Source organism: Amborella trichopoda, chromosome 6, assembly GCF_054954075.1.
Source record: "Amborella trichopoda isolate Santa Cruz 75 chromosome 6, AtrichopodaSantaCruz75HAP2 v2.0, whole genome shotgun sequence".
Lineage (NCBI taxonomy): Eukaryota > Viridiplantae > Streptophyta > Magnoliopsida > Amborellales > Amborellaceae > Amborella > Amborella trichopoda.
This window is the reverse complement of record NC_142341.1, coordinates 33,851,710-33,868,810: the sequence shown is the minus strand read 5'-3', so window position 1 is coordinate 33,868,810 and position 17,101 is coordinate 33,851,710. Positions and strand designations below refer to the sequence as shown.

Here is a 17,101-nt window from a genome sequence, read left to right as displayed (position 1 = left end):
CATTTTGATCCAGAGAGCCACTCACCGTTTCATCTTAGATCCAACGTCTCAATGTATTTTATTTCTATTTTTATATATATATAGATTGTATGAATATAAAATTTGGTACGTGTCATCTTCTCATTGGGGCGCACCTATAAAAAATATTTAAAATAATTTTTCGATAAAATATAATGACCAAAATACCTCTTGAAACTTTTTAAGAGTATTTTGGTCATTTTATTTTATTGAAATTATTTTTTTATATTTTTCGCCAGTGGGAGTTTAATAGAAGAATGGACGTCCGAAATTTGGTGTCAAAAAATTTTATAGAAAAAAATTAAAAATAAAATAGTTTAGAAATATGACATTGTGATTGGGACAATCTTAGCCCTCCATTCAGAATGGATGGTAGGATAAAGGGGATGATAGAACTTCTATGATGTAGGGGAAGCATAGAAAGCTTGCCCCCTAGATATTGGGAAGCCTTATTGGGTCCGTCCATAAATCACTCAAATACTAATAATTTTTCATATTACCCACATTTGATAATGGGAGACCATTTTTGGTCCGTATATAAATAACTTATATACTAATAATTTTTCAGATTACCCACATTTGATATTGGGAGGCCTTTTTTTGTCCGTACATACATCACTCCATTACTAATATTTTTTCGTATTTACCACATTTGGTATTGGGAGGCCTGAGCGATTATAGACAATAATATTACATTTTACCCCAAAAGCAGCCTTAACATATTAACAGAAATACCCTGCTTGTTTCCTTCAAACCCGTGGGATTACAATAAAGGGCGCATAGGCTAAACTGGGAGACGAACCTCTGAAGCTTTTATGAGGTGACAAGCGGTCAAGTATTACTTTCGCTAGGGCCTCTTAAGTTAAATGAAGTTATTCCAAATTTGAAAGAATATATTTTTTGTTAAAAAACTTAGTTGTAGGTTTAGAACATGAAATAGGAAGAATTTGTATTATATGATGGGTTATGTTAAGGTGTTCACATTATCTCTATTTGTATGGCTCGGATCCATCCCAAAATATCCAAGGGACAAGAGCCCCATTTTGTGAACACGAAAATCTATTCTCATCCTTTCCCTGCTCCAATGCAGAGTTTGTTGGTCATATGCTTTACAAAAATAACTTTTTGCATAGTGAATCGAGGCAAAAACTAAATAATGATACCTCAGTCCTACTGAATTTCTTTTTTGGTAATTATGTGCGGACCCTATCTATTTTTGAAATGGTTAGTGGTGTTTGAAGGTGTCAGTTGGAATGGAATCCACAACGTGCAACTGGGGTGTGCCAGCTAAAACCCCAACCCCATTCCTTAGTCTCGCTGAATTTAATCCCTTAAGTATGTTAGTTTCTTATTGTATTGGTTTTGGATAATATTTTTGGCAAAAAAAAATAAAGAGTAAAATTACTATATTATTAAGATTCGTATACGATTAGTGTAGTGGAAAATTCGTAACCCCTTCTCTGTCAGATGTGAAATATGAAAGTTGAGATGTATTTCTCTTCTACTCAAAGTACGCCTTTTTGTTTTTTCTCTTTTTTATATTTATTGTTTCTATTATTTTTTGGGCTTTAGGGTTTGGGGTGTTATGAATTTTTCATCCATAATTCAACTTACATGCATTTTTATATTTTAGAGAGTGGATTGGAGGGTTCATATTCCCACGCACGTGTATATGTGTTATGTGGCTTACATAGATACATGTATATATAAATAATGGAAAAATGAAAGATGCTAAGAAATACCGGCTGCTATAATGAATAATAATATATGTGGAATCTCATCCGTCATATCTTGATCATGTGATTCAGAATGCATATCACCATATAAATTTTAATATTTTTTCTAGAAATCGGATCTTGATAAAATTTTAGACGTGTGTACTAAAAAATAGGGCACACAATTAAAAAATATTTTTCAAAATATAAAATGACTGACATACCCTTGAAAAATGATAGGGGTAATTTGTCATTTTAAATTATGAAAATAATGTTTTATATTTTTATATGGTGAAAAATAGTATTAGGTATGTGCACGCAAAATTTCATCTTAATCACATTTATAAAAATAAAATAAAATTAAAACAGTGATGTATATTTTGAACGACTCGATGAAGATCTTACGGTTGGGATTCCACCTATATTACTATTTATTATAACTGCCAAATGTTTGGATGGTTTACTCATAATATATATATATATATATATATATGTGTGTGTGTGTGTGTGTGTGTGTGTGTGTGTGTGTGTATGTGTGAGTAATGATCCTATAGGACCCTCCTCTACCCATGTGTGTAGGACCTCAAATGATCATCATTAAAGTTGGCACAGATCTCTAAAAAAGTAATCACATGGGTGTAGGACTTGACTTTTCTATAGATTCACACCAAATTTAATGGCAATCCTTTGGAGTCCTACACACATAGGTGGGGGAGGGTTCTATAGGATCATTTCTATATATATATATGGGAAAAGTTTATATAGAACCTAAGCTTTAAACAATCAGATTAGAGCCTACCTTAAAAATTTCACTAGAAGAGGTTGTTTTGATGCCCAAATATCCTCAAATTGATCATCTCGACATCAAGATACAAGGACTTTGGAAAAAAAATGGATTTCAAGTTTTAAAAATAGTGCATCTTGTAACGCATTTTTTTTACCTCCAATTTTAAGTTATTCAAGTTTTCATAGATCTACTCTATCTACACTATTTTTTAAGCTTTAAATTTTATAATTAAATATGAAAATATATTTTAAGGCTAGTGAAAGACTTCCAATATTGAAACCAATTTCTCAACACTATTTGTAGATGGGCTCTAATTTGATTGTTTAGAGCCTCGGCTCTTCACAATCCTCACTTTATATATATATATATATATATATATATGGAAGTTGAAGAATAGTGTTGCAGGCGATGCATCTTTCCGGATCACAGAATTGGCAGCCCCACCACCAAAATGCCGTTTCTCTCTCTTCACCCATCAACCATCTCCAAGGTAAATCCTTTCTTTTTTCTTTTTTGATTCTTTTTTCCTTCTCTCTCGGTCTGCTTTTACCCTAAATTGGATTGCTCCTGTAATCTTTGTTTGAGAAATGAATTGGATATCCTTTTGCCCCAATGATAAGGTTTACCATTATTTTGCATTTGCATGGTTAAATTTTTAGAATTTACTTGTTTCACAATGTTTTCTCATTTTCTTAAACTTCTGATTTTCCACTCTTAAATTTGTAGATAAAACTCTTAGAGCACGGTCAAGAGGTATTCATCTCTCTTTCCCTCTCAATCCAACGTACTTTGATTTTAATTGATATTTTATTTCAAAAAATAAAATTTAAAATTAATAAAAAACAAATAATATCTAGATCTCAATTTTCTACATTTTACATCTTGGCTATTACTTCTACTGCTAGTCCAATACAAATACTAAGAATTTACTTAACATTTTCAGGAGGCACAGAAACCAGAAACTTCTTAACTTCTCAAAGGGCATGTTTGATAAACAGCAAGCAAGAACATGAACTGGAAATTGGAAGTTACCGAAGAATTGTAAATTAGAACTTACTTAAAAAGTTCATGATTTCTGTGTTTGATAACCTCCGAAGGTTATAGTTTCTGTGTTTGATAACTCCTGGGATATATGGTAAATATCTAATATTTATCTGTACATAGATAATAATTTAAATAGAAATATATAATATTTATAACATACTATAACATATGATATACTGTATTTTATATTTATTTTTCATATATATATATATATATATATATATATATATATATGTGTGTGTGTGTGTGTGTGTGAAATTATCTTATATTACATAAATATATAATATATAAATATATTTTATATAATATATATAACATAATATAATATATAATATATTGCATTTTTTTATTTTATTATATATTATATATTATATATTATATAATATATTATATTATATTTCATAAATGTATAATACATATATATATATATATAACATAATAATCTATTTTTATTTATTTTATTATATAAAATAATTTAGCATATTGTACATTGTATTCTATATTTATTCTATTAATATATATTTTTATTATATAATATTATAAATATCTATTATATAAATAAATATAATATAATAAAATATATTATATATTATATTGTATATTTTATAATATGCATATAATGTATGTATTTTGTATTTATTTTATTAATATATATTCGTGTTATATAAGATATGTTATATAGTGAATTATTTTATTAATCTTTATTTTTTTATTATATTATATATATAAAATAATGTATATTGTAATATATTATACATTGTATATATTTTTATTATATAATATTATACAAGAAAAGTTGTTTCTTCATACTGGGATTTACCGGTAGAAGAGGTTTGTCGAGGGATTGGTGATTGTAGAAATATTGGAGTTTATGTTTGAGGTGGAGTCCGGCTTGAATATTCGGGGATAAGTTATTATTGGACTACTGGGTGAATAGGGTGACAGGCTTCTTATTGGAGATCCAGTGGTTTCAACTGGAATGAGGTCCATAGGTGCTTTGCCTTTAGTATTCATATTATTATTGAAAAGTATTATGGATAATGGTTGTTCTGGTGGATCAGATTGATCAGTTCAGCCGCCTGCAAAAATTCTCGAGTTAAGAAGTCAGGAAGATGGTTAGTAGAACCTTTTAGATGTTCAATAGTAAAATCAAATGCCGAGAGGATAGCTTGCCATCTGGCAAAAATTTGTTTGACAATTAAATTTTTTACATTTTTGAGTAAAATATCATTAGCAGCGTTACAATATGTTCGTATTAAAAATGTTGTATTAAGAACATCATTTTGAAATTTAGTAACACAATGTACTATGGCTAAATTTTCTTTTTTAACTGTAGAATAATTCTTTTGAGTAGGATTCCAAGCTTTGGAAGTGTATCGTAGCAATTGTTCAGTAGATCCCACTTGTTGTTTTAAGATACCTCCTAGACCTAATTCGGATGCATCACATTCTATAATTTTATGTGCATTTGGATCAGGTAATGCCAAGCATGGTAATTCTTTTGCTTTTAGTTTAAGACGTTTAACAGTTAAAGTGTGTTCTTTTGTCCATTTCGGAGGATTTTTTATCAATATATCATATAATGGTTTTGCTTCTATTACTAAATTTTCATAAAAATCAGCTATATAGTTTAAACATCCTAAAACCTTTGTAATTCGTTTTTATCTAAACTAACATCAAGAAATTTGTCAGCAAATTGTATGGCTCTATCTATGGGATAATTGTTCCTTGATATATATTATGTCCTAAAAATCTAATTTTAGTTTGACATAACTGTATTTTCTTTGCAGAAATAACGAATCCTGCATGTTTTACTGCATTAATAAAAACATTTAGATGTTTAAAATGTTGATCTATGTTTTCTGAAAATATTAATACATCATCTATATAGACTATCATGAATTTGAAATAAATATTAAATACATCATTCATAATTTTTTGAAATTCTGATGGGGCATTTTTCAATCCAAATGGCAGGACATTCCATTCATATTGGCCAAATGGTACATTAAATGCAGTTTTATATCGATCTTCTTCTTTTATCTGAATTTTAAGTCGAATTTGGAGAATATACAAGCACTTTTTTTAAGTCGAATTTGGAGAATATACAAGCATTTAATAATCTATCTAATAAGTCTTTTTTATTTGGTATGGGATATCTTATCCATTGAAGTACTTTATTTAATGGTTTATAACTTATTATTAATCTTGGAACTCGTCTTTCTTTTTCTGCATTTTTATTTACATAGAATGCAGCACAGCTCCAAGGGGATGCACTTTTCCTTATTAATCCTTTATTTATTAATTCATCTATTTCTTTTTTGCAATATTCTAATAAATTTGCATTCATTTGTTTTGGTCGTGCTTTAGTAGGAATTTTATTTTCAGTAAAGTCTGACTCATAAGGTAGGCTGACCATGTGTTTTCTTCTTTCCCAAAAAGCATTGGGTTTAACTACATAATTCTTTTTCTATGTGGGTTTTAATTTTATGTATTTTTTTCTTAATTTCTGGAAGCAGTAGATTTTCTTCTACTTGTTTGTATTTTATTTCTGTCTTAAGGTGGCAGAGAAATTTTTCTTTATTTTCTATGTTATTTTTGACATTATTTATTTCTTAAATTTTTTATTTATCTATAAATTCAAACTTTATTTGATGTCCGTCTACTGTTGTTTCTATTCTAGTAGTATCTATGATTATTGGATAAAGTAAGCTTAAAAATGATGTTCCTAAAATAACTGCCTAACTTAATCCTTTAACCATTATAAAAGGTGTAGTGAAACAATTCCCATTGTTGCATACAACAGCATCAGATAATTTATAATTGATCATCAATCTACTTCCATTAGCAGTATTTAGAACTTGGGTTGTTTTATCAAAATATTTAGAGGGGACTAGACCTTCATTGATACAATTTAGGTCCGCTCCTGAGTCTATTAAGGCTAATGATTGAAAGTTGTATCCATCTTTAACTACAATTCTAATTAAAGTAAATCATTTCTGGGTAATAATTCTATTTACTGAATTTAAACTTAGATTTTCAAAATTAACTCCTGATGACTCAGGTTTATCTTCTGTTAGTGTTTTTTGTTCTTTATGAATATCTATTATTTGATCAAATTCTAATTCATCAGTTTCTGCGACTTCTCCTGAGATCTCATTCTGTAATTCTAGAATTTTTATTCAATTTTTTAGTTGTTGTACTTCTAATTTTACATCATTCACTTCTCTTTTTTATTCTACTATAGTTGGTTCTTTTTGGACTGCATCTCTTTTGTTTATTATTTTTATTATTTCTGATAAACTATATTCATCTGCAGGTTTTATTAATGGTGCAGGTTTATTTTTTGCCTAAGCTATTTTAACATACTGAGTTATTATATTTCTTTTTTCATCAGGATCAGGTATTTTCTCTATCAGATCTAATATTAGACTTTCTTCACTAGTTAGTGTATTACAGGAGCATTCTTCCATGTTTTTCATTTTCTGATTGATCTTCAGAACTACTCCATACTAAATTTTCATCTTCAATATTTCCTATTAATGAGTCACTGCTATTGTCTTCAATTGAACTGTGTTCTGATTCTTCATCATAAATTTGTATGATATCATATATTTGATTTCTAATGTTCTCATCAAGTATTATAGTATCAATCTTCTTTTTCATTGTGCAGGGATTTTTATAATGACCAACTTTTCCACATTTATAGCATACAGGTACTTTCTTTTTTCTCTTCTTATATTTAAATTTAGGGGAGAATCTTTTGATAAATTTTTCTCTTTTATATTTTTTGGATATTCTTTTTTCTTTTCTTGAAGATTTATCTTTTTCCTTTTGCCTACTTTATTTGGAGATGTATTGATACTATACCCAAATTGTTCACAAAAATCTTCTAATTTTTTTTTACCTATCATCCTTTGTTTTTCTAATTGTCTTTTTAATTTCAATCTGTGAATAAAGCTAATCCTTCGGCACATATTTCAGCTAAAAGTTCTCTTAAAGTATAAGAGGAATATGGTATACTGCCCCCATTTTTTGTTTTAGGCCGATTTTTAACTTTTTCAGCAAACAGGTAAGGTAACCCAGCAATGAATTTTTCTTTCCAATGATCACGATGACTATATTTTCGGGTAAGTAATCTAGAAAAGAAAACATCTTTATATCACTTATAGTGGGATAAAGTAGGACATCTTAAATTGGAGAGCAGATCTTCAAATCTTGCTTCTAATAAAGCTGTATTACCCACAAAATGGAGAGTTATTGTATATATGAGAGTATTGACAGCATCACTTTCGCTGTATGGTATATCCTGATTCTATTCATTTTTTACTATCCATTGCCTAATATTGGTAAGTATTTGATTTTTAATAGTATCATTTAGGTAAAAATCCCACCATCCTTTAAGCCATCCTGTAAATCCACAAACTATGGCTTTTGCTACTTCTTGATCATGATTACTTACCATTTTGCAGGCTGAAGCATATATTGTCATATGTTTCATAGTGTCCAATATCTAGTGTTCAGACATTCCATCTATGTTCCAATTGATTAGTGTTCTTCTAGAATAGGAAGTTGTATAGGACACTAGATCTTCTTCGATTTGGATATCTACTGGGGTAGGCCTAGTATGGTACATTCCAGCATTCGCTACAGGCCTCCATTTTGTTCTATATAATATTCTATGAATATCTTGATTGGATTGATTAGTAGGTTGACTTCTTTCAGTAAAAGCAATTTCCATGTTTTCAACAGTATTTTATATTACTGGTTCCTCTTAGAGGGTTAATGCCTCAGGTTCCTGAATCATAATTCCTTTATTTCTTTTGTCTTTATTTTTTGAATCTTATTCTTTGAGGTCTAAATGGGACAATTTTGCAACTAATTCATCTATAAGATCCCTATGATCTTCTCTAACATTAAATCTGTCTTTATTCATTTCAGGAAGAGGTTTTATTAGGACTGACTTCTTTTGGACTTCCTTCTTTTCTGTCTCTTGAGGTATTCTTAACATATTTTCTATCCTTGTAGTTTGTTTTCCTATAGTTTGCATATACAAATTTGTATAATTATTTTACTCTATTATATGGGGTAATAGATCTAATTTATGAGTAGATTCTCCAGTAGTCATTTTATAAGGTGTTGCTTTGGATCTAGAAACTATGGTTGTTTCTGTTTCTTTATCTTTATGATATCCCTTAATTACAATACTTCTTTCCGGTGGATGTATACTGGTTATATTGTCTCCTTCTACTACTTGAAATGTTTGATATTGTTTTTCTAGAGTATGTATCTCAAAGTTGGGAACAGGGACTTCTTTTTCTGCGAGTATTGCTCTAGCCAACTAAAAAATCCTATATTTTGCTTTTCCTATTTTAGAAATTTGTTATATTTTTTATGTAATAAGTCTATTAATCTTTTCTCAAATTTAGGAAGATACCATTCTCTAGTTTGGGTATTTTCTTCTACTAAGTAATTATTTTTGAGATATTCTAAGTCTACTTTTCTTTCTTCTTGTAGGGTTAAAACTTGGAAATCCATTTCAGTATCTGAAAAATCTGGATGACTACTTGCTGGCTTATATTGAGGTATATGAACATTATTCCTAGCTCTTACTAATCGTTGAATTATGGGATTTTGTATATTTGATGTAGAGTGTTTAGCAGGTTCAGATTGCCTATTCTGTGACTTTATATCAAAGTCATATTTACTATTTATTTTAATTTTCTTATTATTAACAAATTGGATTTCTATGTCTCCATCTGGGTGTTCTACTATTTGACTAGGATTATTATTAGAATGTGTTTTATATTGTTGATTCTCATTATATATTGACCAAGTTTCTGGTAATACTATTTGAGACCAATCAATTGTCTTTGGTATTATTTTATTAGATAATAATTGAAAATTCTCTTGGTCACTTGTGACCGATACTTTGTTCTACAGTCTTAATTGCATATCCTGTTTTTAATTCAAATTTTCCTTTTCTATATACATCAGTTACTGGAACTTTAGACATGTTCCAATTTTGAATTTGTTTTTCAATTTTATCGATAAAAATTTCTTTTATATTTTTTATTCGTAAAGTACTACTAGATTGAGGTAATGCCTTACTAGACAGATTCCTAATGAAATTTTCCATTAATAAGTTGCGGATGAGTGCTTTTAGATCAACCTCTTACGTCTTTTTTAACCTCAACAGCTCTTCTGGCCTTAACGGTCTCTTAGACTGGACGTCAACAGCCTCAACTCTCGGTCCAACTTATATTAATAAAAACTTTAATTAGGTTTCTTCCTAATAAGATATTACTTTCAATATAGTAATAATTTACTGAATAGAGTTTGTAAGTTTGAATTCTGGTTTCTAACTCTGATACCATCAACTACCAAGATTGCAAAACCAAAACAAAACAAACTTTTATGCTAACAAACTTTTATGCTAACATTCTAATATATCCGAAATATATTAAAACACATGAAATCATAAAAATAGAAAAGGAAGCTATATCAAGAATGATCCAAGTCGTATAAGTAGCTTGACGGATTTTGATACTGAAAATAGCTTTTATTTGCATTTTAATGCTTCATACATACAGACCAACTCATACAAATTACATTCAACTAACAACTCATATAGATTAACTAACTGTTCATACAAACCAATAAATTAAACTTCAAAGCAGAAATACACTTACAATTTACATACGTAGTAACTACAGAATAACTTCCACTTTGATGGGTAGTAGCTTGGGACATTATCGAAATTACATTCACACATAACATTCAAAGTAACACTCAAAGAAAGAACTAGAACACTCGGAAGAAAAAGAGAACTTGATAGCTCTTAGACTTTGCAGCTGTGTAACCTCACATTGAGCTTATCTTCCTCAGGGAGGAGATTTCCTTTTATAGGCATGGCCTTCAAATTCTTCTCTTAATCGGTTTGATGCTTTTTTGCAGGTGGCTCTGGATGCTTACAAGTGGATGGTGGATCTGCAGTTGTCGGTGGAAAGTGGAGGACAGATGGATGGTGTAGATGTAAAGTGGAGAAGGAATCTTCTTTTAGCTGTCAGTGGGTTGTCACTTTATGTTGGTGGTCGAAATATTTTCCTGTATCAGGGACAGGTGGATGATTCTTTGTCGGCTGGTGATCAGTTTTTACTGTAGCAGGGACAGGTGGATGATTCTTTGTCGGCTGATGATCAGCTTTTACTGTAGCAGGGACAGATAGATTATTCTTTTTACTATTGAATCGGGTCAAGCAGGCCCATTTTAATACAGAGTTTGCTGAACAGCCATGTGCTGACTGGTCTTCTTCTATTTCGACACTGACTTCTTCTTCATTTTGTGCTTCTCTTCAAATATCTGGAGCAATTGTTTTTCAAGTTCTTCTTTGGTAGCTTTCGGGTTTCTTTTCTTTATTTGCCTTATATATTTAGAAAGACTATTTGGGTGCTCATAACAATATGATCTTAGGGCTTCAGGAATTTTTTTTAGTTTAATTTGGTCTGGCTCCAATTCTGATAAAAAAATATATCCCACCACTTCACTTATATTTTCTTTCCTATACAAGGAATATATTCATAATTATTAGAATTATTTTCAGATATTGCAAAATTCCATTTTAATATCCAAGGTAGCTGGTAAAGAGACATAAAATATAGATGATAATCTACATTAGGATCTTTACCATTGAATTCAATGAATCTAGCTTGAGATACTTGTAAAGGTTTTAGTAATATTTGGGATCCTGATCCCCATACTAAAAACCAATTGCGGAACCAGTTTGGAAAAGGTTCAACAATGGGTATTTTGAATTGAAGAAACCATGTGTGAGAATTATAATTACTTTGGATGGCTAGAACTTTGTGCCAAGCGTCCACATATTCAGAATGCCGATAGTATCTATTTGGGAATTCTGAGGCCTGTAATTTATTTGCTTTTGCTGGATAATTTATTTGCTTTTGCTGGATCTGAATTCCATTCACTGAAAGATAATATTTTTCTCATTTGCAATTTTGAATAAGATACCATTTTGGTATTTTTGTGGTAATAATGAACAATTGTGATGGAGCCAGTATCTAATAGAATGGCCTCATACCATTCTCTAGTTTTGATACCATTCGAAGGGCTGATATTGTTATATAGATAAATTTTTGCAACTCCATTTGGGTCTTCGATTACATGTATGTCTTCAATGATTGAGTCTACAAGAAAAGTTGTTTCTTCATACTGGGATTTACCAGTAGAAGAGGTTTTTTGAGGGATTGGTGATTGTAAGAATACTGGAGTTTGTGTTTGAGGTGGAGTCTGGCTTGAATATTCGGGATAAGTTATTATTGAACTACTGGGTGAATAGGGTGACAGGCTTCTTATTGGAGATCCAGTGGTTTCACCTGGGATAAGGTCCATAGGTACTTTGCCTTTAGTATTCATATTATTATTTATAAATATCTATTATATAAATAAAATATAATATATATATTACAAAAATAAAGATTAATAAAATAATTCACTATATAATATATCTTATGTAATACAAATATATATTTGTAAAATAAATACAAAATACGCTATATTATATTTTATATTACATTATATACATATAATAAAATATACAATACAATATATATATATATATATATATATATATATATATATATATATATATATATTATATTGTATTATATAGTGAATTATTTTATTAATCTTTATTTTTTTATTATGTAAGATATATATAAAATAATGTATAATATAATATATTATATATTGTATATATTTTATATTTCATTATAAACATATTATATATATATATATATATATATATATATATATATATATATATATATATATATATATATATATATATATATATATTATGATGTTTAAATTATATAGCAGATTTTATTCAAGACTTTGCTACTATTGCCAAACCTTTATTTGATCGATTAAAAAAAAATCCGCCTAAATGGACGGATCAACATACTAATGTTATTCGACTTCTGAAAAGCAAATCCAAAGAACTACCCTGTTTAGTTCTATCCGATCCTACTGCACTTAAAATTATTGAATGCGATGCTTCAGAAATAGGATTAGGTGGAATTCTTAAACAGCGAAGTAATAACAATAAAGAACAGTTAGTTAGATATACATCTAAAGCTTGGAACTCTGCACAGCAAAACTATTCGACTATAAAAAAAGAAATTTTAGCATTAGCAATACAGCTCTTTAATATGAATATTAATACTACTAATCAACGACCAAGTAAGAATTTATAGACTCTAATGGACCTTGTCCCTGTAGTAAACCCCCGCTCACCTGTATCTATGCACCCACCGTTATCACCAACCAGATCTTTGAATTACCTTGAACACTCTACCCAAATTCCAAGTCAAATATTTACTCCGGTATCCAACCAAAATAAACCAACCACCTCTACCTCACACAAGGATATATTTGAAGAAACCGCCTTTTTAATATATATTACTATTGACGATAAGCATATCCATATAGACCCAAATAAGCTGGCTCCTCTATATCTCCAAAATCATCTTAATCCTTCCAATGAAAACAATACCCGAGAATGGTACGAAACCGTTCTCATGGAAAATGGCTCCATCTCCCTTGTCCATTTCTTTAATCCTACCACTAAAGTAATATCTTACTCTAAGATACAAATAAAGAATATATTATCGTATGATGATTGGGGATGTACCCCAACACAAGGAGAAAAGCTGAAAGCACAATAATATCAATACAAATCATATAGATACACCGAATATATGGATGCTTGGCACAAAATATTTTCCTATCAGAAAATGAACAATTCGCATACATGGTATATCCAATTTAAAATGCCTATTCTTGAAAGATTCCCGAGTTGGTTTAGATACTGGTTCTTAGTAGGATCAGGAACCCAAATATTACCTAATGCATTCCAAATTGCTCAGGCCAAATTTGCTGAATAAAATACCATAGATATTGATATCGATTATCATTTATATTTTATGGTAATACATCAAATACCATGGATCCTCAAGTGGGAATACGGAATATCGAAAAATACCAGTAATAATAATGAATATATCCCTCGATTGGGAAAACGAATATTTGTGAAATGCTGGGATGTATTCAGCATGAACCCGAATTCAATTTGACTGAAACGAATCCCTCCTTCTCCTACAAAATATGAGACTGAGAATATTCCTGAATTTGACCTAAATAAATTCTCCGAATATATTAGAAAAATGAGAAAGCAAAACCCAAGAGCTACGAAAGAAGAGCTTGAAACCCAATTATTACGAATTATTGAAGAAGAAGCTTCAGATGCTACCTCACAGCCTGAACCGATCGAAGAAGAATTCAGTTAAACGCCCGAATAACGGCCCAGATAATCAATGTACAAAGGTTCCCTATACATATTAACAGTACACACTGTACAAAGATTCCCTGCAAAAAGCTCTGCGCCTTCGATGCTACCGTCTGACCACGACCACGACCTTTGATGCTACCGCCAGACCACAACCACGACCAAAAGACGAAGTAACACAAAAAAGTTGTTGCCGCAAGAAAAAGACAAAAATAAGATGCCACCGACAGACAGAAGACACTGTGCAAAATACTTTTACTGTTTTGCTTTATGTCAAGTCTAGCTTTTCTTTATGTCTTCTCTTCCTTTCCATCACATCATCTTTTTCTTTTCGTCTTTTCTTCTACTTTATATTGCATCATCCCTTTCTTTAAGTCACCTCACCTTTTCTCTTTTTATCTTCACGAATCTTCTCTCCTCCGATTCTCTGCATCCTCTATTATCCTGAGCCTCGAATCTTCCACCTCATTCTTTTATGTCACCTCCCTGAGACACGAATCTCCTTTCTGTCACCTCCTTGAGTCGCGAATCTTCCACCTCACCACAGCTACCTCGAATAATCCGCTACTTCCTTCGCCTATAAATTCCCTCAGAACCTTCATTCGAAGGCAGGTCGAACTCTCCTTCTCTGCGATCTCTTTTCAAAACACCTTCTCTCTTCCCTCCTTACTCAAAAGCCTTTCCTGAAAGCTTTGCCGGCTTCTCTTCCTTGAGGCAAGCTCTTATTGAGTAAGATCTTTTCATACTCCTGTTTATATTTCTTTCTATTTGTATGATGTACACAGATGTGTGTGTGCATGTAAGAACTTTTCATTTTTTCTTTGTTTCTACAATGTATACAGATGTGTGATTGTAATTTACATAAAGTACCTTCGTTCTGTCCGGACGAATGGGCACTCTTTTCCAGTTACTGCATTTGTAAATTGTAAGTGCTTTGATTTGAACTTTGTGAAATAAAGTTTCTTCATATGCAATTCAAATTAATCTTTAGCGTAAAAATTCGAGATAGTATTCATACTACTTGGATTCCAATAGATATCTCTATTGTTTCTATGATTATCATTTTGTGTTGTTTCCTATATTATACTACGTTTTTAAGTTCCTTATTATACTACAGTATTTTCAATGATTTTAAGATAAGATCAATTTTAAGAGATAAAATCAGAATTTAGATCTTGGCGTTCACTTTGGTATCAGAGCCACTAAATCTTCTTAATATTTACGGTTAGACTATTTTTAGTTGTGAATAGTGTTTAGGTGATAATATTTTACGAAAATTAACTATTTATACGATCGTGTTAAGACTCACTGCCGCCCAATCGTTACAGACCATTTAGGCTAGGAAGAGCCGCTCAGGTCGTCAAAGACGTAAGAGGTTGACTAGAGTCATTAACTGTATTGATAAATGGAGAATTTTATTAAAACCTTATCAAATAAAACACTATCTACATCTAAACATACTCTAAGGGTAAAAAACTAAGAAGAAGTAGTTATAGATGATATTGAACAACACATCCAAAACTGGAACATACCAAAAGTCCCCATTTGGGTTCCTGATCCCAATATTGGATATACCATGTATGCGAATTGTTCATATTTTGGTAGGAAAATATTTTTTGCCAAGCATCCATATATTCGGTATATCTATATGATTTGTATTGATATTCTTGTGCTTTCAACTTTTTTCCTTGCGTTAGGGTACATCCCCAATCATCATATGATAATATATTTTTTATCTGTATCTTAGAATACGATATCACTTTAGTAGTAGGATTAAAGAAATGTACCAGGGATATAGAGCCTATTTCCATGAGAACGGTTTCTTACCATTCTTGGGTCTTATTTTCATTGGAAGGATTAAGATGATTTTGGAGATATAGAGGAGCCAGCTTATTTGGGTCTATATAGATATGTTTATCGTCAATAGTTCTTTCCGAATAGGATATAGTATGGGATATCAGATCTTTTTCAAATTGTACATCGATTGGAATGGGTCTATGATGGAACATTCTAGATGGGGCAGTAATTCTCATTTTTTGACCATAATCTATTCTATTAATTCTATCATCTTGAATAAAAGCATCTTTAATATTAGTAATGGTATTTGGAATTTCAAGAATTTCATGGAGCATCATAACTGCTGGTTCTGCTATTTTTATCACTGATTCTTTGCTCTTAGATTTCTTCTCCTTTTCTTTAATATCTAGGGTAGCTAATTTAGTAATTAACTATTGCATCAATTCAGACAAAGATTCTTCTTTCACTTGAAATCTATCCTTATTTATTAGAGGAGGAGGTTTAAATAATATTGTTTTTTTTTTTTTTTCTATTTTCTGTTGTGGTTGTTGGATAATATTTTCTCTCCTTGTGGTTTGTTTTCTTATGGTTTGTAAATATAAATTTATATAATTATTTTGTCCAACCAAGTGGGGTAACAATTATATTTTAAGATAATTTTCTCTAAGAAGTGTTTTATATGGAGTAGCTAGAGTTTCTAATTCTTGGTTTTTATCTATTATTTTTATACTTTCTTCAGGAGGATGAATACTACGAATATGTTTCTGTTGACTTGTAATATAGGTATCATATTGATTTTCTAAAGTATGTAGTTTAAATTCAAGGATTTTTATTCCTTTTAACAATAAGGTAGTTTTAAGCCATTCAAAAAATCCTAAAGTTATTTTTTCTTTTTTCAAAAACTTATTATATTGTTTATGAGTCATATCTATTAATTCTTTTGAGAAAGTGGTTAAATACCAATTTCGAAAATCTTTATTAGTTTTACTAATATAATCTTGTTGTATATAATCTCTGTTTATTTTCTTTTCTTTTTGTAGTGTCAATAATTGAAAATCAGTATCTGGTGATTCATTATAGATAGGTTGGTATACTGGTTTAAGTATATTTTCTTGAGTTCTTACTAATCCTTGTATTTCAGGTTCAAATTCTGAAATCGAAGGAGTTGTAGGTCTGATAATGCTAGACACAGACTTTCGTGAAGCTAAGAAAGTCGAGGGTAACGACCGTCTTGGTATTGGGAGATAATTATCATCAGTACTGGTTATAGATAGAGATCTGTGATTAAATTGTATTTCGATTTCTCCGTCTATATGTTCAATAATTTGATTTGGAAGATTATTTTTCGAAGTTTTTACAGAGTGATTGGAGGTT

The 17,101-nt window shown here is 30.3% G+C and overlaps 1 long non-coding RNA gene across 2 annotated transcripts; it reads left to right on the top strand.

The window, feature by feature from the left end:
- Positions 1 to 2,918: 2,918 nt before the first annotated feature.
- Positions 2,919 to 11,020, top strand: LOC148781705 (uncharacterized). Of its 2 annotated transcripts, XR_016057764.1 has the most exons (5): positions 2,930 to 3,010; positions 7,238 to 7,280; positions 8,506 to 8,562; positions 9,082 to 9,149; positions 10,522 to 11,020. It is a non-coding gene; the product is annotated as an uncharacterized LOC148781705 (long non-coding RNA). The 2 variants fall into 2 exon arrangements; XR_016057763.1 differs by lacking the exons at positions 8,506 to 8,562; positions 9,082 to 9,149 and having other exon boundaries at positions 2,919 to 3,010.
- Positions 11,021 to 17,101: the final 6,081 nt, after the last annotated feature.